We start from the raw sequence: 25,277 nt of genomic DNA on the forward strand, positions 1-25,277 counted from the left end.
AAGGAACACGCAGCGTGGGGGAAAATCTTGGCAAACTCCCTGTCTGATAAGGAATTCTGTCCAATGTGTATATAGGACTCCCTTAACTTAATAGCAAAAAAAAAATAGATAATAGAAACCAAATAATTGGATTGTTTTAAATGTGCAAAGGACTTGAAGAGACACTTCTCCAAAGACAGACAAATCGACAACCTGCCCGTGAGAAGGTACTCAGTGTCACTCGTCGTTTGGGAAATGCAGATCAAAGCCACTGTGAGGTATCACCTCACACCTGTGGGGATGGCTATTATTAAAAGTGAATGATAATGAACGTGAGTGAGTCTGTGGAGACACTGGAACCCTGAGACACTGCTGATGAGAATGTCAGATGGAAGGATTGCTATGCAAAACAGTGTGGCAGGTCCTCAAAAATTAAAAATAAAGCCACCATATAACTTCTTTTTCTTGGTATTTATCTGAAAGTGTTGAAATCGGGCCTTCAGAGAGATGTTTATGACCCATATTTATGGCAACATTTTTCACACCAGCCATGATGTTGAAACAACTTCAGTGTCCACCAATGAACAAATGGCTAAAGAAATATGACACACGCATACAACGGAATATCATTCAGCCTTAAAAAGAAGGAAATCCTGCCCTGTGTGACAACCTGGGTGAATCTTGGGGACCTTAGGCTATGTGAAATAATCCAGTCACAGAGGGACAGAATGAGTCCAACACTAGAAGTAGGCAGTAGAATAGTGACTTCCAGGGGCTGTAGGAGGGGGGATGGGAAGTCACTAGTCAATAAGTCTAATGCTTCAGTTATAAAGACGATTAAATTCTGCAGATCTGCTGTAAAGCATTGTGCCTATGGTTTCATGTTGCACACTTATAAATCTGTTAAGAAGGTACATCTCACGTTAAGTGTTCTTACCAAGATAAAATAAGTTTAAATAAAGAAAGTAGAGAGATGGAGAAAGTTATACAAGCGCTAGTCAAAAGAAAGCTGGAGTCAGGCACGGTGGCGCACGCCTGTCATCCCAGCAGCTCGGGAGACTGAGACAGGAGAATCATGAGTTCAAAGCCAGCCTCAGCAAAAGCGAGGCACCAGGCAACTCAGCAAGACCCTGTCTCTAAATAAAATACAAAATAGGGCTGGGGATGTGGCTCAGTGGTCGAGTGCCCCTGAGTTCAATCCCCAGTACTCCAAACCAAAGAAAGCTGGAGAAGTATATTAATTTCATCAAAACATACTATAGTGCAAAGCAAGTATCAGGGATGAGGGCCATTACACAATAATAATGGGGTTAGTCCTCCAAGAAGACATATTGATGCTTAATGTGTGTGCACCTAAACAGCAAGTGTCAAATATACAAAGAAAAATATATAGCAGTGTGAGGAGAAACAGATGCATCTACTATTACCGTTGAAGACTTAAACACTCTTCTGTTAGCAATTAGCAGATTCACTAGGCAGAAAATCAGCAAGGACATAGTTGAATAAACAGCAACATCAACTAGATCTAATTGACACCTCTGTTCCTCTAAAGACCAAGAATAGACATGCCTTCTGATCACACATGGAACATTCGCCAATAAAAACAACCCTGGAAATCCATGATAGATAACTGTAGACGGGCCGGTGGTACATGCCTGTAATCCCAGCAACTTGGGAGGCTAAGACAGGAGGATCACAAGTTCAAAGCCAGCCTCAGCAATAGCGAGGTACTAAGCACCTCAGTGAGACCCTGTCTCTAAATAAAATACAAAATAGGGCTGGAGATGTGGCTTGGTGATCGAGTGCTCCTGAGTTCAATCCCTGGTACCTCCCACCCCCCACCAAAAAAGATAACTGGAAAATCCATAGAGTTAGAAGTTAACACACTTCTAAATAACACATGGATCAAAGAAATCTCTAGGGACATTAAAAAGTATTTCCACTAAATGAAAATGACAGTAAGACTTAACAGCATTTGTGGAATGAAGTCAAAGTTATGCCTAGAGGGAAATTTACAGAATTGAATGTATACATCAGGTCAGAAGATAGGTCCAAAATTAATCATCTAGGTTTCCAAACTTAGGAATCTAGAAAAAGAAGAACAAATTAAATTCAAGGTATGCAGGAGAAAAGAGCTAATGAAAATTAGAGCAGAAATCAATAAAGTTGGAGATGGGAAATCAATAGAGAAAATTAATAAAATCAAATTTGGTTCATTGGGAAAAAACAACAGTAAAAGAGGGGCCAGCAGTACACACCTCATGGTCATTAAAATGATTTTAAAAAGGAATATTATGAACAAATTTATGCCCACAAATTTAATAAACTAGATGGAGCAATTCTTGGAAGACATAATCAACCAAAACTTACACAAAGAGAGAGAGAGATGGTCTGGATGGGTCAAAATCCATTAAAATTATTGACTCAATGTTTAATAAACTTCAAAACAGAAAGCACTCGGCTCAGGTGGATTTACTAGTGAATTCTACCAGACACTTAGGGGAGAAATTACGCCATTTGTCTAAAATCTTTTCCAGACCAAAAACAAACAAAGGAAATGCTTCCTAACTGTTTCTATGAGTACCACATCACCCTAATGCCAAACTCAGACAAGACATTGTAAGAATGGAACACTACAAATATCTCTCATGAAGATAAATGCAAAAATCCTCAATAAACTATAAATAAATCAAATGTAACAAAGAATTACAGAACAATAAAGTGGAGTTTACTGCAGACATGCAAGGCTGTGTCAATATTCAAAAATCAATTAAAGTAATCCATTATATCAACAGGCTAAAGAAGAACCATCATGGGATAATACCAATAGATGTAGAAAGAGGAGTTCACTGAGTCTAATGCCCATTCAGGAAACACTTTCAGCAAACTAGAAGTAGAAGGAGCTGCCTCAACTTTAGAAAGAAGATTTATAAAAAAAAAAACTGGCAAATCACATCATATCTAATGGTGAGAAACTAGATGTTTTGCCTCAATAATTAAGAACAGAGAAAAAGATATTTCTTTACATTAATCTATTCAAAATCATACTGGAAGTCCTAATGCAATAAGACAAGTAAATAAAAGGTCAACTGACTGGGAAAGAAGAAATAAAACTGTTTTCAGATTACACGATTTTCTAGGCAGAAAATCCCAAAGAACAACAATGAAAAACCTACTAGAACTAATGAGTGATCACAGCAATACTGCAGGGTACAGTTTAGTATACAGCTTCAGTTGTATTCCTATTTACCAGTGATGAACAACTGGGATTTAAAATAATAATAATAATAATAAAAACACCACTAACATTTTCACCAAATAAAGAGAAATAAGTAAGTATGAACCTAAAAAACTGTACAGGATCTAAATCAGGAAAATTACCACCTTGGATGAAAGGAACCCAAGGTCTATATAAATGAAAAGCTCTTTCATGTTCCTGGATGGAAAGAATTCATCTTTTGACACATCCGTTCTTCCCTACATGAGCTATGTATTTAATCTCAGTCAAAATCCCAGCAAGTTATTTTGTGAATATTGACACACTCTGAAGTTTATATGAAGAGGCAGAAACCCAGAATAGGCAACCAAATATTGAAGGAGAACAATGCTGGAGCTGGAGGCCTGACATTACCCAACTTGAAGACTTCCCGCAAAGCTTTGGTCAAGAGTGCATGGCGGGGCTGCGACTGTGGCTCCGTGGTGGGGTGCTTGCCTACATGTGTGAGGCCCTGGGTTCAATCCTCCGCACCATATAAAAGAAAGACTAAACGAATAAAATAAAGTTCTTTAAAAAAATAAAAAGACTGGATGGCATTGGCAAAAGGATGATCCATGAAAAAATAAATTTACAGGTTGGTCACAGTTCAATACAACAGTAGAGATGGCTTCTTAAGTGGTGAGCTCACGGGTACTTATTCTATCATCAAACACTTACATTTATACTACATGTCACCTTTTTGTGTGCTAAATTATCACATGATTAAAAATGATTTTTGGCGTTGGACCCCCAGATGCCAGAAGGACAAAGTGAGGGATTGACAGGTTCTTGGACAACCAACTGGTCTTTAGAAGGGCGAGTTCGATGTCTCATTAGCCAGTGTGCTCTGATTTAATCCTGGCCGCTATCTAAATGATCTATCTAGAGGGGACCACCCTGCTCCCTCAGTGCTTCTGATAGAGATAAAAGTAGAGAATGAGTTGAATTAAGAGAAAGGAAAGAGTTCATTTTTAAAAGAGTCAGACACAGAAAACCTAGAAGAGGAGCAAGAAGACAGAAGAAGGTAGATTTTTACTGTGCCGACTCTGTCGACTCGACTCGCGCCTCCTCGCAGGAGAGACGTGCGCAGAGAGGGTCAGGAACTGCCTTGATTAAAGCCGCTTTCCTCCAGGTCCTGGGTCGCGCTGCTCCATTACTTTCCCCCCAAAGCCTTGGGCAGGATGGGCTGGTTGACAGGGGCCAACCTCGCAGGCCAGGGAGGAGCAAAGGCCCGGAGCACGAGACCTCACTGACCCTTGCTGGCGCCTTCTTCCTCCTGATGATTTTGTGAAGATACTAGGAAAAAAGTCTGGCGTAAGAAAGGCCTTTCTGGGCTATTCTTGCTGATTTTTCCTCTTTTCTTTGTTCTTTGTTTTTTGTCTTTCTCTCTGTTAGCTGGGCGTGGCCCCAGGCCCTTGGGCTTGGGCAGCCCATGGTACCAGTGAGGCACACCCCGTTATTACCCCTTGACTGCGTCGGCTGCACATTTCACCGCCCTCTCCATGCCCACTTTGCCCTCCCTCACTTCTCCCCTCTCCAGTGAGTGTGGCGTGACCTGGAGACACCTGCCCACTGCCCCTGCGGCCGGCCATCCCTGCTGCTGCCACCCAGAGCTAATACTTGGCACCAAAGGCCTCAGTGCTACAATTCTGGCCTTCACAGCCCAAAAGTTAGTGGAAGAGCCGATGATCAAATGATCTTCCTAATAAATATTTTCTGGAAATAGCCACCACTTAATTCAGTTTAAGACTTTCTTTAGGCCGGTGTTCTTTTTTTTTCCCCCCATTTATTGTACTTTGAGGGAAAATGTATTCCATAGACATTCCCATCCTTTAATTATTTACCTCCTTAAGTTAAAATCACAAAGGTATTCTCTTTGGTAAAATGACCAACTTTCCCCTCGCATATTTCTTCAGGCCATTTTGTGGCATGACTGAAATAGGTCACCCGACCCTTGTAGCCAGCAGTGTTCTAGATCACCTGTGGAAACTTCTGGCTGAGGGCCGGGTTACAGTCAGCTTTTCTGCTGCGGAGGCTGAAAGCCCTGACAAGAACAATCAGAGGAGGAAAAGCTTACCTGGGGCTCATGGTGGTGTTAGAGGTCCAGTCCATAAGGCCATCTCCATTCCCAGGGCTGGACGTCACAACATAAAGGAACAGTGTGGTGGCGGGAAGTGGCTCAGGACATGGCCACCAGGAGACAGAGCATTTCCCTCCACAAGGACTAAGCCCCAAAGGCACACCCCCAGGGACGCCCCTCCTCCAGCCACGGCCCACCCATCCACAGTCACCACCGGTCAACCCCTCCCAGATTCATGCCCGATCAGGTTGAGGCTCCGTAACCCGCCATCTCACCTCTAAACCCTCTCACGTCGCCTCACACATGAGCTTTGGGGGACCTCTCCCATCTGAACCCCAACAGGCTGTGTTTTCCTCACTCAGGCCAGAGGTGACCTGATAATAGAAAAGGGGGTGCAGAGTCTCCTCTGCCGCCTTCTGTGTAGGCCTGCCCTGTGGGAAGCTGCCACCTGAGTCTGTTGGTGGGACTCCACATGGGATGTCACAGAGAGCCCCGCTCACGGTGATGCTCTGTCTCTTCAGCGGCCACCCATACAGCAGATGGCTCCACTGCAGCCTTCCGGGCCCCTCAGGTAGCGGCAGAAGGAGGAGACTTTCCAGAGTGCTCAGGAAAACTCCTCTCCAGCCATGTTGGTTGGACAGTTCAGATGAGATCATCACGTCTCCTCCTGAAGCCGTGGCTGCCCAGCAACTCTGGTTTGCGCCTGGCTCTTCCGCTTTGCCACCTCTGAACAAAGGGCCCTGTTAGAAGTCAGCATTTTTGAAGATCTGAGATAAAGAGCATATGTTTTAAGATGGTAAGAGAAGAGCAATTTAGACTAGTTTAAAAAAAAAAAAAAGTGCCTGGAAGTGTTTGACAACACATTGCAGCTTGAGCGCTTGACTTTCCTTGAGCTGTGGTGAGAGGTTGATGGCACGCCCTGAGTTCCTTTTAGAAGTGTAAACAGGAATCCCAGAAGGGAAGGGATGTGGGAATCAGATCATATGACGACTTTTTAAAATGCCAATTGTTCATTTCAGCATCATTAAAAATGAAAAAGTTTGGTCTTTGCTGTATGAAAAGAACAAGAATTTTGACAACTGCTTTCTCCATGTATTCATACTCTTGTCATAAAGGGCTGTTAAGTAAACTTAAAAACAAATTAGTGAGGCAATTAAGAAATGGAAAATGAAGGTAGTTTTAAAGATGATGTGTGGATAGGAATGAGTTTAGTGTACAGAATGGAAGTTACTTCGCATTTGCTAAAAAGGCAACACTAACTCAATTCCAACTTTTTCTTGGGGCACAGGGGGAGGGTACTGGGGATTGAAGTCAGGGGCACTCTCCCACTGAGCCAACATCCCCAGCCCTATTTTGTATTTTATTAGAGACAGGGTCTCACTGACTTGCTTAGCACCTTGCTGTTGTTGACACTGGCTTTGAACTTTCGATTCTCCTGCCTCAGCCTCTAGAGCTGCTGGGATTGGGATTTTCACTCCAGCTTTTTAGACCCAATATGAAGAGAAATGAACCATTCCATGATTTAGGTTGCACCAGACGCAACAAACCAGGGCCCAGGAGAATGCCTGACCATTTCTGGTGCTGAGATCCCTAATCACAGTTCCTCTGAGGGTCTTCATAAAGAAATGAGAACAAAGGTGGTTCAACCCAACTATGGGGACAAGTGCATGGAGTACTGCATACATGGCATACGTTAAGGGCATCTGAGTGACAGGCCACTCCCCCCGCTAGGCGTGTGAGCAGCAGGCCGCTTACCCTGTAGGCACAGTCCTGGGCGTGAGGCCATGTGTTGCGGCCCCTGCGCCTGCTCCACAGCCCACTCCTCGATTGGTCGCTGCAAGGACAGTTAGCAGACATTGCATTGGTGGCCGCCTGTAATCTGCTTAGCTCCTGCCTGAGGATATATACATGTAAACTGTGCAATAAAATCAGGCCTGCTTCCTGCTTGGTCTCCGGAGGTCTTGATTAGCGACTCTGCAGCCACACTCTCCTCTACCCTGTTCCAAGGACCTCCTCACTGGACGAGAGAGAGCCCACATACCCAACTACTGTTTATAGAGCACTGGAATTATCTTCTGTGTGGACCTCACTGGACCGTGGTGCCCAGATGCATGGTCCAACAGGAACTGGGAGTTTCTGTGAGGATGTTTGGGAGGAGCTTAACACTAGAATCAGTGTGGGTGAGCCACATACAATCTGATGAAGGACTGAATAGAAAAGACTGAGCTTAGAGCAGAGGGGATGCTGCCTTTGGACCTGAACTATGTCAGCCCTTCCCTGGGTCCCCAGTTTGTTCATCTACCCTGAAGATTATGCACTTGCCAGCCACCAGAGTTACAAGAGCCAATGCCTTAAATAAACCTTTTCTCTCTCTCTCTCTCTCTCTCACACACACACACACACACACACACACACACACGTACACACCATTGGTTCTGTTTTTTGGAGAAACCTAATACAACAATCTATGTGGCAGAAACCTTCGCAGCACCTGGCCTTCCCCCACTATCAATCCACAGGAGCCCCTGATGTGACATGGCCCTGGCTTCCTGGGCTCAGATGATTGCACACAGCCCAGGTGCAACCATTCAAGAGGGTTGCTCAGTCCTCTTCCACGTGAACCGAGCAGCCGAGAACCATGGCAGCGAGAGGAGAAGGCAGCCCAGTGGGGACAGAGGCAGGGAGAGACGAGTCAGCCACAGCAGATGACTGTCCGGAGGCCACTCTGGCCCCGGAGTTCTCCTTACAGGAAACCCTTCATTGCTGAGTCAGGCTTGAGTTTGTTTCCATTACTTGCAGCCAAAAGATCCTAACTCACCTGCCCTACTGAGTCAGACCACTTGCCAGCCACTAGGAAACCAGAGATGGCCAGGGAGGGGAGACATGGTCCCCATCCTGCCGCCCTCCCAGCAGCTCACCAAATCATGCCACAGCCCTGCCCTCAGGGAGCTCCCAGTGGCTGGGGACAGGCACACGTGCCAGCACACGAACTCTGTGCAGGTGGCCGCGAGGAGAAGTGGAGTGCGGCCACATTTAGAAAGCAAAGCCTTTAAATGACCTCGTTTTGTTTGAATTTCAGATCAACAGGGAATCATTCTTAGAGCAAGTTCATCCCAAATATTTCCCTTGACAATCTCTGAGATACATCACATACAGGCGTTAGAAAAGGGGGCTTTAGTCAGGCTGAAGCATCCGAGAAATTCCATTTATCTATCTATCTATTTATTTATTTAGTGATTTTCTGCAGAAAACAATGTTACAGTCGGTCAAGTTTTAAAGGACGTGTAGGAGTTCAGCAGGTGGAGGAAGGTGGAATATTTAAGGAAGAAACAGAAAACAACAGACTAGTACAACACGAGCACAGCAGTGTGTGCGTGTGTGCGTGTGCGCGCACACACCTACTGGGAACTCAAGCACATGGGTGTCTAACGCTCACAACAAGTACCAGGCAATGAGATAGCAAGCGCCAGTGGATGAGTCGGGATTAAGATGTCGTGCTAAGCATAAAGATGAGTCCCTCCCTGCACACACGCCTGCTGAAGCATCAAGAGGGATCCTGTAAAAGCAGCCATTCATGATGACCCTAGAAGTCTAGAAGGGTTACGCAGCATGTCAGAGATCTGGAGACTCCTGGAAAAGGAAACATTTACAGGGTCAGATCTGCAGGGAAATTGTAAACAAAACACAAAGAGCAGAAAGTGGCTTCAATGCTATTTCAAAGGTAAGAATGAATTTTTTCTAAGGAAACTCCAAGTTCACTGTCAACAAACAGGAAAAAGGAGAAGAGCCCAGAGGGGTCATCATGACGAGGGCTAAAAGTCTGACCTGGAGCACAGCCCTGCTGGTTCCTCCCCAGCCCCACGTCCTGCGCATGGCTCACTCCCAGGAAGACCCGAGGACGTGCTCTTCTGAGCCTAGTGTGGAAGGCGAGTTAGGCTTATCTGGATATCTGGGTGAGAGAATAAATCAAGGAGGAGCCAGGGGTGACTTTAGACTTTGGCAAAGACTACAGAGGGTGAAAAATGAAAGTCATGATCACTGCTCTCCAAAGACACAGCCGTGTCCTACAAGATGGCAAGAGGGCCCCAGGGAAGAGTGAGGTGCTTCCCAAAGTCTAAGGCGAGAGCGATGGGGGCGTTGTGTGTGTGTGTGAATCACATGTGTACGTGTGCATTGTACATATGCACACGCACACACGTGTGTTTTATATCTATGTATTCATATATATGTAAATAATCCTCATATGTATATGCATGTATCTATATCAACCTTCTGCCTTGATAGATAAATGCCCCTTTATAACAACAAACATTTTTTTCTTTTTTTTTTTATACCTTTATTTCACTCATTTATTTTTTACGTGGTGCTGAGGATTGAACCCAGGGTCCCGTGCATGTGAGACGAGCGCTCTACTGCTGAGCCACAACCCCAGCCCCAACAAACATTTTTAAAGTGTGCGAAACTGTGTTCTGGCTTTAACCAGAATTGCACCTGTCTGGACATCTATGATGGACCTATTGTGTTTAGATGTGGAAAAAAAATAAGCATAGACATGTAATTCATAAGTTTTGTAGGTTTATTTCATAAATTTTATTTTTCTTGACTTATTTCACCAAAAACACTAATTACATAATAATAAAAATTCTCACATAATTTAGGATCTGACAGTAATAGCCTGAGATTAGAAATAAAACGTAATTATATTTAATGGGCACAAAATTCAAGTTGTCTTTATCAAAATGTGTAAATTAAAATATTGGGAAATAAAATCATTTTTCAGTGGGGCATGGTGGCACACGCCTCTTATCCCAGCAGCTCAGAAGCCTGAGGCAGGAGGATCAGAGGTTCAAAGCCAGACTCAGAAACTTGGCAAGGCCCCAAACAATTTAGCAGACCCTATCTCTAAATAAAATATAAAAAAGGGCTGGTGGGGCTGGGGTTGAGGCTCACTGGTAGAGCAGTTGCCTCCAATGTGGGAGGCACTGGGTTCGATTCTCAGCACCACATATAAATAAAAAATAAAGGTCCATCAACAACTAAAATTAATAAATATACAAAAAGGGGTGGGAGCTGGTGATGTGGCTCAGTAGTTAAACGCCCTTGGGTTCAATCTCTGGTACCAAAAAAGAAAAATATTTTTTACACAAGGTTTTAGGAAATGTCGTTTTCTTCCAAAATATTTAAAGCTATCTATTAAATGACCGTATACAAATTAAATTTAATAAATAATGAGCTTTCAAATCATATCTTTTTAAAATTTTTTTTTAGTTGTTGATAGAACTTTATTTTTATTTATTTATCTGTGGTGTTGAGAATCAAACCCAGTGCCTCACACGTTAGGCAAACGCTCTGCCACTGGGCTACAACCCCAGCCCCTCAAATCAAACCATTTTTAAATTTGAAATTCAAATTCAACTTTAGTCATGTTCAGATAAATAATACTAAAAACTGTTCACAAATTTATTTTTCCATGTTCATGGAAAGAATCATGTTACAAGCCTATTGTGTTTAGACCTATATGGCTACAAAATGTAAAGGGTATGAATTATTTATTCCACAAAATTTTGTACAGCTGTCATTTGCTTCAAATATCGAGCTAGTTCAAGAGACCCTCCAGATCTGAGAGACATGGGAAAGTGGATGCTCAGGCCCCTCAGGGAAGGTGATTTATTATCAGGAACCTGCCACATTCGTCTCCAGAGGAAGGATGTGTCACCATGATGAATCTGAATTCTCTCTCTCCTCAGTGTCTGCCCTCAACCCGTCCCTGCTGAAGCCGTACCCACTCCTGGAACTGATGGGGCACAACTCCCAAACCTTCATGGCCTCTGGTCAGGATATCTTCTTTTGTTTCAAGGTCATGGATTCGGGGTAAGGACACGTGCTTCTCTGGGGCGTGAGCAGTGCTAGTCTGAGAGCAGATGTTTAGGGATGCAGTCTGCTGACCTGGGACTGAGAGCTGAATCCCCAGTGGGAAAGGCTCTGAGGTCACCTTTAAACCTGCATGTCCAGGTCTGAGGGGGTGACAGCTCCTACTCTCCACTGGCCGAGTGACCCAGCTGTCACCTGCATCATCAGGAGTGCTCTCCTGTGGTGAGATCTTGAACTCGCTGATGGGCAGTCGGATAGTTTCCTGTGGGTGGGGCTGTTTGATCTAGACCCACAGAGGAAATATGAACGAGAGATGCTGAAACAGAGCAAAGCCCACCAGACCTCGCAGGACAGCAGCCCTCCAAACAGGCCCAGATGCCACCAACCAGGGCGTTGCAGGAATGCACCATGCCTGGAGTTCACGGGCCATACTGAGGGAACTGGACTTCCTGCAGCTCTGGGGGCCAGAGCGAGGATTCTGTGAGGGGAATGCCTCTGCACATGTGCCAACGGGCCACTGGCTGCAGGGTGAAGAACAGTTTCAAAGGGAAGAAGATTAGAGGCAGGAAACCATTTGCGAATCTATTATTTAATAGCCTAGAGGGGAGGTGATAGAGAGCCGAACCACAGCAGTGGGGTAGAGAAGAAGAAAATAATCTAAAGTACCTGGCAGATAGGATCATTAGACCGTAATGACCAGATACGGAGAGTGAAGGAGAAAATCCGTCCAGGACAATGTCTAGGTGTGGGGTGTTCTCACAATCCGGATTGCTATGCCACTAAATGATTTTGAAAAACAGGAGAAGCCGATTTGGTTAAAATTGAAATATAAAAATAATAGTAGTAACAGTAATAGCAACTAATGATGATAATGGGTGACATTTACTCAGCTTCTACTACACGCTATGACTTCATTTCATGCTTTAAAATATCGATATATATTATTTCATTTAGTGCTATATAAGCATTCAGAGAAATTTCCATCATCATAGCAAAGAGGTTACTACAGTTGTTTCTTTTTAATGGCTGTTTTAATCTGTTGCTGGATAACAAGATACCCCAAAATGCATTTCCTTAAGACAACAGCAAACCTTTATTCTCTCATGGGGCTTCCGAGGGTCTGGGTTTTGGGAGCTGGCTGGAGTGTGCCTTGCCCGAGGTGGCTGTCAGGTGTTGGCAGGTGGGGTTATCTGAAGGCTGTCTGGGGGTGGGGACTTGCTTGAGCTGACACTCAGCGTTGGCGCTGGCTGTTGGCTGGAGGACTTCCCCATGGACTCCTTCACAGAATTACTTAAGTGTCCTCTCTACAGGGCCACTGACTTCCCCAGAACAAATGACCCAAGAGACAAAAGGGCAGATGCTCAATGCCCTTTAGGACCTGGCCTCAGAAGTCATACATTTCATTCCTTGGTCTCCTACTGAGGACGCAGGCCAGTGTCACTGTGGAAGGAGAATACACAAAGGTAAGGATCACTGGGGGCATTTACTTACTAGCTGCCACATGTCCCTTAATCTGGCCACATGGCACCAAGTCCCAGAACCTTTCATCAGTGCAGGCCAGCTCTCTGCTCATCTGACTTAACCCGCCGATAGATTTCTAGAGACAAGCATGCACTCCATACCCTTAAGGCGATCCTCTATTAATATTGGATCTGTCAACCGAGCTTTAGTCAATGTGGAGCATTGGGAAATTTGACATTGTAATCCCTGGCAAATTCCTGGAGGGCAGTACGTATCTCTTGCTGATTAAGGGCACGGAAAGCCTGGCAGGGCTGATCTCTGCCTGAGTCTAATTCCTCCCCACGCAGCCCTCTCCCTCTGTGCAGCAGGCTCCTGGCCCTCCCTCCCACCCTGGGGCCTGGCTCTGCCCTGCCCTGCACCTGGACGGCTTCCCCTAGCAGCCTCACACCCTCCCTCCCCTGGTGCCTCTCATCCCAGGCTTCTGCTTAAATGTCACCACCTCAGAGAGAATTTCCCTGATCTCTTGGAATATAATTGGGCCCCTGAGCGACATCCTGCAGTGCAGTGAGGGCAGAGGAACCCGGTCCCTTGTTCCCTTGGTCTCTCGGAGGGAGGCTCCTTCAGCACCCTCGCAGGGAAGGCAGGGGCCATTTGTTGTCTCTATCGTGACCGATGCCACTGAACACAGGTCTTGCTTCCACTTGTCAGGGCCTAGAGAGCAGCTGGATCCTTAGCCCCCATTTGTTCAAGAATCTGCTCACATAAAAACATTAGTGAATAAAGGGACCTTCCCAAAAGCATAAAGGAAAGAAGAAGAAACCCCCAAAACAATGCTCCCTTCGGTTGTCATTGTCCAAGCCACTCTCTGCGCAGTTCTGACCTGGGAGTGCTTTTTTCAGTCATGCTGGTAAATGGTCGCCAGTTTGTTCCTTGGGTTGTGGGTGGGGGGACGTCAGATTTGTAGAGCTGCCAGGTTCTGTGGTGGGAACATTCCATCTCCTGTGGCTGATGCACTCTGCCAACCACCTGCCATCTGAGTGTAGGGTTGGGAAGAGTCACCACGGACCAGCCCCAGAGCCCACGGGAGCCGCTCCCGCTGTACCCTGCTTGTCCGTCAGCACCGACTTCCTCCGTTCTTTCCCTCTTCTCCCAGCCTGATTCGTCCTTTAACTCCCACCTCTCCAAACGGGCACACACAGACCTGTCCACTCTGAGGAATAAAGAGGCGTAGTGAACAGGATCGACCCTCCTCTAAGTATCTTGGTAGTAGAACTTCATTCCTGGAGCCTTAGCCCCAAGAAACACATCAAAGCATTTTTCCCATATTGACTTATTAGGTCATAAGAGACTTTCAGAAAGTGACATAGATTCTGTCTCCTTATACAGTCATCACATTTATACTCCTCACAACTCTCATTGGGATAATATTATCCCAATCTCTTAAATTAAGAAATTAAAGGTACACACCTGTAATCCCAGCAGCTTGGGAGGCTGAGGCAGGAGATTTCAAGTTCAAGGCCAGCCACATCAACTCAGTGAGACCCTGCCTGTAAATAAAATACAAAAAAAGGGCTGAGGATGTGGCTCGGTATTTGAGTGCCCTTGGGTTCAATCCCAGGTACTGAAACAAAAAACCAAAAACAAAGCAAAGTTCAGAGAATTTAAGTGATGCGCCCCTTCACTGAATTAGAATGTGGTAAGTCATAGACCCAACCTGATTTTCTTTTTAAACTGGGAGCCATCTCGCTGGGGCCTCCAAAATGTTAGACCAAGATGCAAGAAAAGACCTCTGACTCCAATTAAAATCAAATTAAAGCAAGCTTATTATTTCAATCAGCCGGGCTGTCTTGTTCCCGCGGTTTGCTTTAATTTGATTTTAATTGGAGTCAGTGGTCTTTTCTTGCGTCTTAGTACAACTAAGATTCGAGGATAGGACCAACTGATTCCAAGTCAGGCTCTTAACCCTGACCCTGCATGACAGGAGCCTGTGAACCAGTTCTGTGACAGGGTCCTGATGGGGAAGCCCTGCTGGGGGCATTTCTCAGTCAGCCAGAATGTTGCTGGGGAATGACTTCACATCAGGACAGATAAAGAATGGGTTGAAAATGAGGAAATTCAGAAACTCGTCTTTTGTGTCTACTACACAGGAAACCAAGGGCCAGGTAGAGAAGTGGATATAACCTGGGACCAAGCCTTCTTCAGCGTGGGTAGAAGACCAACGAATAAGGTGTTTTAAGCCAGGGTCTCCAAGAAGGGCCACCCAGGGGTGACTGTAGACTCTACAGAACTGTAGCTCTCAGACCCCTCAGGTGGTTTCCCGAGAAATCAGCCGTGCTGTCTAAACTCAGTTTGGGGGGCCAGCCCCCCTCTGCCTTCCTGTTCTCATGTCACTGTACTCTGGGAAGCCAGGCCCTGCAGGTGGTGCCACCCCATGTCCCATACTTCCAAAGAATTCACATGGTGTAGAGTATGATGTATGTGAATGATATGTCAATACACAAACATGTTCAGGGACAGCTGTGTGCTCCAATCAAGTGAATAAAACAAGTCAGATAATGCCGGGATTACTAAAAGGCACACTTGAATATTTTTTTACTGAGTTGAATCAGGTCACTGTAGGCTGTCATCTTGCTGCCCTGGAGCTGGAAACCTTCTCAAGACACAAAATCAATGGCATTTCTGTTTAACCTTCATCCCAAACCAGCCTTGATTGATGTGAGATGAAAACCAAGGTTTTTCAGTTACATAAGCCAGTAACATTACTTTAAAAAAAAAAATCTATGCCAGTTCAGATTGTGATTTCTGTTATTTGTATCCAAGAAGAAGTTCTAAATGGTGAAGGATTTTATACTGGAATTGGGCATAAAAGGCACCAAATCATAGAATCATATAAACTAAGGGTAGTTTCAAGAAGAATGAGGACCTTTCTGTCCTAGGCTGAAAGTTAATAATCCTAACTTTTCTTATGAAATAGGAAACAGCTGGCCAAATGACTATCATGCATTTTATCTTGGGGACTAGGACCATTTTTTGGTAAAAGTCTGAAATGTTAGAGAACATAGTATGACAATGTCTGAATTTTGGAGCGTGTTGACTGTGTCTTGTGGCCTGTGTCACAGCTGCAGAAGGAGGCCTTGGTTCAAAGTGGCTCTTCTGAAATCTAAGAGCTGGCATCAATATTTTTAAAACACTCCTGGTCCCATAGGTCTCATCCAGCCACCTCCCTTAATGCAGTTCTGCCTGACAAAGTGGCCAATTACCATTTACAAAAGTGTGGCTGGAATGCGGGCCTGGAGCAGACTAGCCTCTCTTCCTGGCCCCAGAATGGCATTTTGAATTGCCTCAAGACAGATGTGGAGATGAAGGCCTTTATACCTAGGGCTAGAAGAGATGGACAGAGCATTAGAATCCACTGTTAAGAAACAGAAGCCCCTAGAGCCAGGTCTATGGCTGGTCGTCTGACTTCACCCAGAGGATTGCATGGAGGTGAATACTAACCAAAGTTCAGGTCTGGCAAAAAAGAATGAAAAATAATCATTAGTCCTTTTTTTTTTTCCCCCTCCCACTTTGTCAGCTTTCTGTTACTATAACAAATGCCCAAGAAAATCAACTCATCATTAGGAAAAGGTCATTTTGGCTTGTGTTTTTAAAAGTTTCATTCCAGTATCACTTGGCTCCAAGGTTTCCGGGCCTGTGCCGAGGAGCACAGCGTGGTGGTGAGTACGTGGTGGAGCAGAGCAGCTCACCTCATGGCCAGCATGCAACAGAAGAGGAAAAGTAGGAGGTCCCACTGTCCCCTTCAAGGACACGCCCCAGGAAGACCTCCCATCTCTTCAAGGTTCCACCACTACCAACAGAGCAAAGTTGGGGACCAAGCCATTAACACTGGCCTTTGCCACACTATTGGAAAAGGAAGAGTCCATAACAAAGTATTACCTTTTCTTTCTCTTTTTATTTTTTAGGTACTGGGGATTGAACGGAGGGTACTTAACTACTGAGCCACATTCCCCTGCCACCAGCTCTTTTTATTTTTTATTTTGAGACAGGGTATTGCTAAGTTGCTTAGAGCCTCACTAAGTCTCTGAGGCTGGCCTTGAACTTGAGATCCTCCTACCTCAGCCTCTGGAATCACTGGGAGTAGCCAGGTAGTTTTTTTTTTTTTTTTTGCCAGACAAAAAATAATTTTTTTTCACAATTTTTTTTTTTTTTGCAAGCACCTATAGTCTTAGGTAATTGGAGGCTGAGCCCAAGAGTTTGAGTTTAGCTTGGGCAACATAACAAGGCTCCATTTCAATTTAAAAAAAAAAAAAGTTTGGTTTCCTTAGTTTTTCTTTTGTTCCAGATTTCTGTTTAAATATAATTTAAAATTTAGCTGGGCTTGGTGGCCCATAATCTAGGCTTAGGAGACTGAGGCAGGGTTACAAGTTGGAGGCCAGCCTCAGACAATTAGTTGCAAGGCCCTAAGCAACTGAGTGAGACCCTATCTAACAATAAAAATTAATATATAAAATTTAAATTTTTGTTGTTATAGTAATTTATTTTTATTTAAAAACTTTTTTTATGGGGCCGGGATATAGATCAATTGGGAGAGTGCTTGCTTTGCATGCATAAGGCCATGGGTTCAATCCCCAGCACCACATTAAAAAAAAAAAAAGAGCACAAAAACTGTTTTTACTCATTTTTAGCATTATTCCTTTTGTGGGGGGTAACTGGGGATTGAACTCAGGTGCACTCAACCACTGAATCACATCCCCAGCCCTATTTTATATTTTATTTAGTGAGACAGGGTCTCACTGAGTTGCTTAGAGCCTCAGTTTTTTGCTGAGGCTGGCTTTGAACTTGCGATCCTCCTGTCTCAGCCTCCCAGGTCGATAGGATTACAGGCATGCACCCCTGCGCCTGGCTAGCATTATTCTTTAATATTTTTGTCCATTCAAAAAGTTTTAAAGTTAGGTTTGTTGAAGTATAATTTGTATACAGTAAAATCCACTATTTAAGAGTTTTGACAAATGCATATGCAGTCAGGCAACAAATACCATTACCAATACAGTGGAGACCGTGGTGGGGAAGGCAGAGGAACTTTGCTAGTCAGTCCCTCCCTTGTTCCCAGTTCCTGTCAGTCTCTGTTCTGTTTTAGGTTTTACCTTTTTTCAGGATGTTGTGTACTGTGAAGCTACTGGAATGTGGCTTCTTTCATGAATCACAATGTGATTGCCCCACATTGATGTATGTATAAGTTCATTTTGGGGGGTGACATGCCATTGTATTTATGTACCAGAGTTTATGTATTAACTAGTTGAAGGACACTGGGTTGTTTGCAGGTTTTCTTGGTATTTTTCAAAGTGAATTTTATCAACATTTCCTATTTCTATAGAAGCTCTCTTATGATTTTGTTTCCCTTGTAAGTTTATGTCCCTTTTGACGTTTGCCATATCTGCCTTCTCATTTTTAAGTATTGTGCTTTTTCTTTTTATTGTGTTACATTTATCACTTCTTCATTTTATTAGTCTTTTTTTAAAATATTTTTTTAGTTGTAGCTGGTACAATATCTTTTATTTATTTATTTATTTAATGTGGTGCTGAGGATCCAACCCAGTACCTCACATGTGCGAGGCAAGTGCTCTGCCACTGAGCTACAGCCCTGGCCCCTTCTTGGTCTTTATTTAACAACCAGCTTTGGGCTTTCTTTGTCAAGTGTTTTTAATTGTTAATTTACTTAATATGCTTTTAGTTTTATTTCACTCAGGGTTGAGTGAATTGATCGATCAACAATCAGTTCAATTTATTTTACTTTTCTAAGATTTTTTTAAAAAATATTTGTTTTTTAGATGTAGATGATACAACACAATGCCTTTATTTTTATGTGGTGCTGAGGATCGAACCTGGGTCCCGCCCGTGCTAGGCAAACTACCGCTGAGCCACAATCCCAGCCCCCTTTTCTAAGATTTTAATGGAACGTTTTAACTAATTGTCTTTCTGTTAATAATAAAATAATTTAAAGGCATATATTTTCTTCTACAGAGTTTTCCTGCACTTGGTGGTTTCTGAGACATGTTTCCACAAAGGTATTTTCTTTTATTTATTTATGTATTGTAGTTGTAGATGGACAGCTTGTCTTTATTTATTTTCATGAGGTGCTAAGGATCGAACCCAGTGTCTTACACATCTAGGCAAGTGCTCTGCCACTGAGCCCCAGCCCCAGCCTCACAAAGGTAATTTTCTCAAACTATTATTTTTAAATGTATTTTTATTGTGTTCTTAGTTTTTTCCATGGTAAGTCAATTCTTTAGAAAGAAATCAAGTTTTTTTTTTTTCATGTAATTTCTTTTTTTCTTATGTTTTCAGTATTAAATTATGTTTCCATGGCAAGTTGGAGGGGGAGTTAGAGGTTACTTAAATGCATTATAAATACATATCCTCTAGCTCATTTAATTTATTGCAGCTATCAACTAATTTTATATATGTTGGTGTCAGGACCTGTTATACAATTATATTTCATCTACTCAGTCTCAATTTATTGACACTGAGAATAAACTCTCCAATATAATTTGATTCTGTCAATTACCATATTTCTAGAAAACACGTTCTTCTCTACCTGACTTCAGCCACTTTCTTAGGTAACTTATACATTCCATTTCTTAGCCTCACAGTCCGCACCTCTCTCCTGCAACGACTGCTTCCTACAGCGACAGTCCACTCTCCCAGCCACATCCTGGATCTTGTTACAATTTAGGATTCATCTACTTTGCCATCTCACTCTTAGAATATATCCTGCTTTCCTTCCTCTCAATTTCTGACACCCACAGGGCGGCAGACTCATAGTGCCTTCCAAATCAGACCTGTTCTAGTTGCATTTATTCCATTTTGGATTCTCTTTCTTCTCAACTCAACTTGACCCCCATTTTGAGCCACAGAAACTACATTCCCAATGGTCTTTTCCATTCCTTCCCTTCCTGTCTTTTTACTCCCAGAATCCCAACCCTGGATCAATACATTCATCTGACTTCTTTGACAACACCTTCAGGAGCTGCAGGATTAGTTAAGGCTCTTGACTGACAATAAGAACCAACTAGAGCTGGCTTCCAGCAGGAAATGAATTTGAAGGGTCAAAGGTGAGCTCTTAGAGAACCAAGAATGGAGGACGCAGCCTGGCCTCCGGAATCAGAATCAGGAACGCTCCACTCATTCTCCCACGGGGCTGCTCTCTGCCTGCTTCTTTCTCCCCCCACTCTCTCTCTAGAACAGCGTTCTCTCCTCCCACAGCCACACGGTATTTTCCTAACATACAATCTCTCTGTTAGAGCGAGGTACTGGTCACTGGGCATACACTGCAAGGATGCTGGACTCTCAGTCCCAATTTCTCATCCATGAGGAAAGAACTCTGGTTTGCCCACATTGGTAAGAGGTCTAGTGTAGACGGATCAGTCAGGGTCAGAGGGCACGGCTATGTCGGATTACAATGGTAACTAGGGACTTGGGGCCATTGGCTGGGCTCATCTCTCTTCCCGGGAGGGTAGTGTGGGTTGAAGGGGCCACCAGGTCGTATGTACTCACCAAATCCTCTGCAGTGGCCGGAGGATACTAGGCTCCAGGAACTGGTCTTAGTTACATGCCGAGGTGGCACATCCCTGCCCAGAATCGAGTAAGTAAGAGGAGGTCCTTCCCTACAGGAAACCGAGCACCGTCCCACATAGCTGTACAATAGATAAGGAAGCTGGGAAACTCCAGATGATCGATTCCCACGCGGTTATTGCAAGGTCAGTACGTGTAAGACCTGGCTGTGAATGTCATCTGTCTCTACTCTGTGTGTTCTCGTTGCTTTATTCGAAGATTTTAAGATCTTATATTGTTAGAAAATACCAGGATTCATTCCTATCTGACAATTCTTTCTTCAAAATCAAATATTAATGGCATCAGATTATTTTGGATTAACCACACCATTGTTTTCTTCCATTAGTTCAGATGATCAACAATCAATAAACTGACATATGTCATTTGTATAACGATGCATCATAATTATGTAAAAACCAATCAACTTCAGGGAGTAGTTTTGCTGGGAGTAAATTCATTTAGGATGTGAATTCTGCCCATATTTAGACATAACATAATCAAATATGTGCTTTGAAAATAAGTGCTGTAACAAGTCACTGTCTTCGTACCACTCATTTGAGAAATTGTAGAGGATGAATATAAGAACACAACAAAATTAAGACAAAAGGTCTCGTTTCCTTTATTTTCTCCTGGCTTGCATTTTCTTTGATCTCTGCTCTTACTCTCCTATTGAATGGACAACCTCAAAGAGGCTCTTCAAGAAATTTAGAATAAGCAAATAAACTGAAACTGAATACTCTCCTCTCCCAGCTGTTGCAGTTTAAATCTGCTTTTTCTGTAGGTTCAGGGAGTAAATTCTCATGACATCAGTTGCTGCGAGGGTTCTGTTCTGTTCTCTGACAAAGAGTTTCTCAGTAGTAAAACCCTCTCTGACCTTTGTTATTCTCCTCGCTCACTCTCAAAGAGATTTGCTCTGGGTGGAATTGCAAATCTCTGAATTTCTCCTACAGATTCATCACTTGCAGGGAAATATTTGGAAAGAAGCCAGTGAGAGATGTAACCAATAGAGATCATTTAGTGAATGTGTTTTATCCCCAAATAAAAACCATGACTGCTCTATAGGGGGGGGGGGGAGAGAGAGAAAGAGAGAGAGAGAGAGAGAGAGAGAGATTTTTCTCTTTCCACATCTTCCTGGCAGTGACCACATGCTGATTCTTGCCAGCAAAATATATTTCCAGTATATTATAGTTGACTATTGACAGTCACTGCTGTCTTTCTAGAAAGCTCTAGTTTCTTAGGAAAATGACATCTTTAAATTTGGATTTGAAAATAACATCAGCCAAAGGTATTCGATTTTGAAAAGTAAACAACTCTCATTCATTTCCCACGCGTCTGTACCTACAGTGGTGTGACACGGTGCTTTGGAAATAAGTGGGGTAACAAGTCACAGAGAGTGGCCCTTCTCAGGCATCCCCCTGCAGCCCTTCCCCCCCTCGCCCTTCATCCATCTCCCATCTCCACAGGCCGTTCCTATTTAGCATATGAGTGGGTCCTGGTCCTCCTCTCTTAACCCCTTCTGAACCCCCTTCCTCCGCGCTGTACCCCCATGTCTGCTCCTCTCTGCAGCAAACCTTCGAGGAGCCGTCTGCACTCCTTCTGCTGGATCCCCTTCGTCCTGGAACCCCTCCTCTGGGCTCTCACCCACATCACTGCTCCAGAACTGCCCTTCCAGGTGGTTCACTCTCACAACAATGCCCTCTTCATGTCACGTGGCCTGTCATTGCCACCCGCCTGTGATTCGCTTTCATCACCTGGCTTCTGGGGCCCCCAATCCCCCACAGAAATATTCCTCCCTCCCTGGATGATCTTCTCAGGATTGTTTCGGGCTTAACACTGGGTGCCCTAAGCCTCAGTCTCACTCCATAGGTGATCTCATCCCCTCTCCTGGCTCTATAGGTCACCTTCATGCCAGTGACCCCCCAAGTTCATATTTTCAGCCAAAAGTTCTCCTTAAAGCCTCAGAATCAAGCTGGGCACAGTGGCATACACCTGTAATACCAGTAGCTTGGGAGGCTGAGGCAGGAGGATTGCAAATCCAAAGCCAACCTCAGCAATTGTGCTGAGGCACTAAGCAACTCAGTGAGGCCCTGTCTCTAAATAAAATACAAAACAGGGCTGGGGATGTGGCTCAGTGGTTGAGTGCCCTTGAATTCAACTCCTGGTACCCAAAACAAAAAACAAAGCAAAACAAAACCCCTTAGAATCATCAACCCAACCACCAAGCTAACCCATTCTCTTGGATGCCTGATGGACACATCAGGTTTAACATGATTGAATCCCAGCTCCTGAGGCAATGACCCAGACAAGCAACGAGCATGTCCGGTGCCCATATCTTGGGCATTTCCAAATGCTATTTTAAACTAATGGGAACCATGGATTCCTGGAGAATTGCCTGATGCCAGGTTTGGGGCAGAGAAGGTGCCAGATGAGCCTGGAGCCTCTTGTGGTTACAGAATAAAAGGGAAATGTATATATATGTATATATGTATATGTATATTTGTATCTAGATTTTTTTTTTGACATAGAAAAAAGAACACAGAAGTCAACCTAACTATGGCCAACTTTGGAATAATACCAGCAACTAAATAATGCTAGTGGTGGATTACAAATCATAGCATAAAATAAACACCACGAGTCCATCCTAATATAAATAATTACTAGACAAGTGAGAAGGAAAGCTCATTCAGTAGTATAAGTGGGGGTGATGTAAATGGAAAAGCACCATTTGGCAAACACCACAGTAATAATCATTGCGTACAAGTATCATTAAAGGATGCCTCAATTAGGGGGCGATAACTCACTATGGCACTAGACACTTACATAATCTCAAAGTGTCCTCCCACCAGACCCTTGTTAATAACAAAGGGAGCAGTGGTAATGTGACAGGGGAGAGACCATGTTCAAAGGGTGTCCCGGCTCACAAGACCCAGCTGAGCCTTTGATCTGATTGGTGGAGAGGGCTGAGCATCACTTCTGTGGGTTCTTGTCAGAAATCCACAACCTGAGTTCAGCTGTGAGGGACCATCAGATGACTCCCAGGGAGGGACATTTTACAAAACAACTGGTCATTTTTCAGAAGTGTCCAGGTCATGAAAGATAAAGGATGAGGACCTGTTCTGCACTGGGATAGTGAATAGCATCCTGTGAATTCCCTGTGTGGATGACTGTGCTCCGGCTTTATAGAGCCTTATCATCTGGGGAAGCCGGGTGAAGGACACAGGTGAATCAAGTGTAATATTTTTGCAACTTTTATGAACTCTGAAATTAAATTTCAAAACGAAAAGTCAGGTAGAAAGATTAAAAAGCTTCCAATCCTGAGTTCTTGATCTCAACCTTCCCATTCCCAGATGATCTCTGTCTGCGTCTTTTCAATTTCTGTTTAGGGAGATCTCATTCTTCTTGTCCAGGCCTAGACCTTTAAAGTCATCTTTATTTCTCTTTTTCTCTCTTATGTCAAATCCAAACTACAGAGAGTTCTGTGGGTAGTGTCTTTAGAGATGTCCGCAGTCAAACCACTTCTCTCAACTCTCTTGAGTTCTCTACTACAGGACACTGTTGGTGCTTGCCTGGATTATTATTATTTTTATTGGTGCATCATAGTTATACATAATGGTGGGATTTATTATGCCATATTTGCACATGCACATAATTTGATCAGTCTCATTCTCCAGTACCTTCCCTTTCCCTCCCTGATCTGCTTGCTCTACTCTTCTTGTCTTCCTTCTATTATTATTATTATTACTATTTAATTAGTGTATTATAGTTATATACAAAAGTGGTATTCATTGTGCTATGTCCATCTATTACACATGGACATAGCACAATTCGGTAGTTTTTGTTCCTTTGTCAGCTGTTCTTCTAAAGGGAATTAATATCCAGAATATATAAAGAACTTACAATTTTTTTGTTGTTGTTTTTTTGTGGTGCTGGGGATTGAACCCAGGGCCTTGTACATGCAAGGTAAGCTCTCTACCAACTGAGCCATATCCCCATCCCCAAGAACTTAGAGAATTTCACATCAGAAAAACAAATAACCCAATCAATAAATGGGCAAATGGTGTAAACAGACATTTCTCAAAAGAAGAAATACAAATGGTTAAGAAGTACCCGAAAGGCTATCCAACACCCTTACTGATCAGGGAAGTGCATGTCAAAACTGCACTGAGATTCTGCTCGCTCCTGTTTGAATGGCCGCCATCGGGAATCAGACAGCGTCTTGCTGCGAGGCTGTGGGGGAAGGTGCACACCTACATTGCTGGTGGGACTGTGACTAGTGCAGCCACTCTGGAAATCAGCAGGGAGTTTCCTCCAAAGACCAGGACTGGAGCCACCATGTGACCAGCTGCCTGCCCTCGCGTGACTGAACAGTCTTCTAAGTGACCTTCTTCTCATAACCTCTACTGGCTCCCGAGTTTCTTTTGCCTTTCTTTCTTTTTATTTATTTATTTGACACAATTTCTTTATTTGATTTATTTATTTTTAGGTGGTGCTGAGGATCGAACCCAGGGCCTGGCACGTGTCGGGCGAGTGCTTGATGGCTGAGCCACAACCCCAGCTCTGCAATTCTTTTCTTTCCTGAGTAAAAGCCAAGGACGAGGTCCTCCACCATCTGGTTTCTTTCACTGTCTCCAGCATCTCCTTTGACCTCCTCTGTTACTACTCGGCCTCACTCCATCCCAGGCACTCTGGGCTTCCGCTGCTCCTCAGCAGGCCAGGACTCTCCTATCAGGGCTCTTTCACCAGCTGGACTCTTCTTCTTGAATGTCCAAGAAAAAGACTATTCCTTGGCTCACTCCCTCACCCCTCCAAGCCTTTTTTTTCGAGGTTCTTTTCTCTCAATGAACCTACTCTGACCTCCATCCTTAAAAATCTCAAGCTCTGATTCTTGGTTCTCTGTAATCTGCTGTCGTTTTTTGGCCATCTTTATCACCACTGAACATGTAATGCGATCTTAACGTCATGTTTGTTTCGTCCGCCTCTTCCTGCTAGCATATAAACGCTTAAAAGGGCAGGACGTTG

General features: G+C 43.9%; 1 protein-coding gene across 1 annotated transcript in view; it reads left to right on the forward strand.

The window, feature by feature from the left end:
* Positions 1-12,527: 12,527 nt before the first annotated feature.
* The window catches only part of Cdkal1 (CDKAL1 threonylcarbamoyladenosine tRNA methylthiotransferase), a 596,174-nt gene continuing 583,424 nt past the window's right edge, over positions 12,528-25,277 (forward strand). The window contains exons 1-3 of the mRNA XM_027948318.3: positions 12,528-12,649; positions 18,669-18,712; positions 20,318-20,404. The gene's annotated coding sequence lies outside the window, so the exon portion shown is untranslated. The remainder of the gene's footprint in view (positions 12,650-18,668; positions 18,713-20,317; positions 20,405-25,277) is intronic.

This window comes from Marmota flaviventris, chromosome 6, assembly GCF_047511675.1.
Source record: "Marmota flaviventris isolate mMarFla1 chromosome 6, mMarFla1.hap1, whole genome shotgun sequence".
Lineage (NCBI taxonomy): Eukaryota > Metazoa > Chordata > Mammalia > Rodentia > Sciuridae > Marmota > Marmota flaviventris.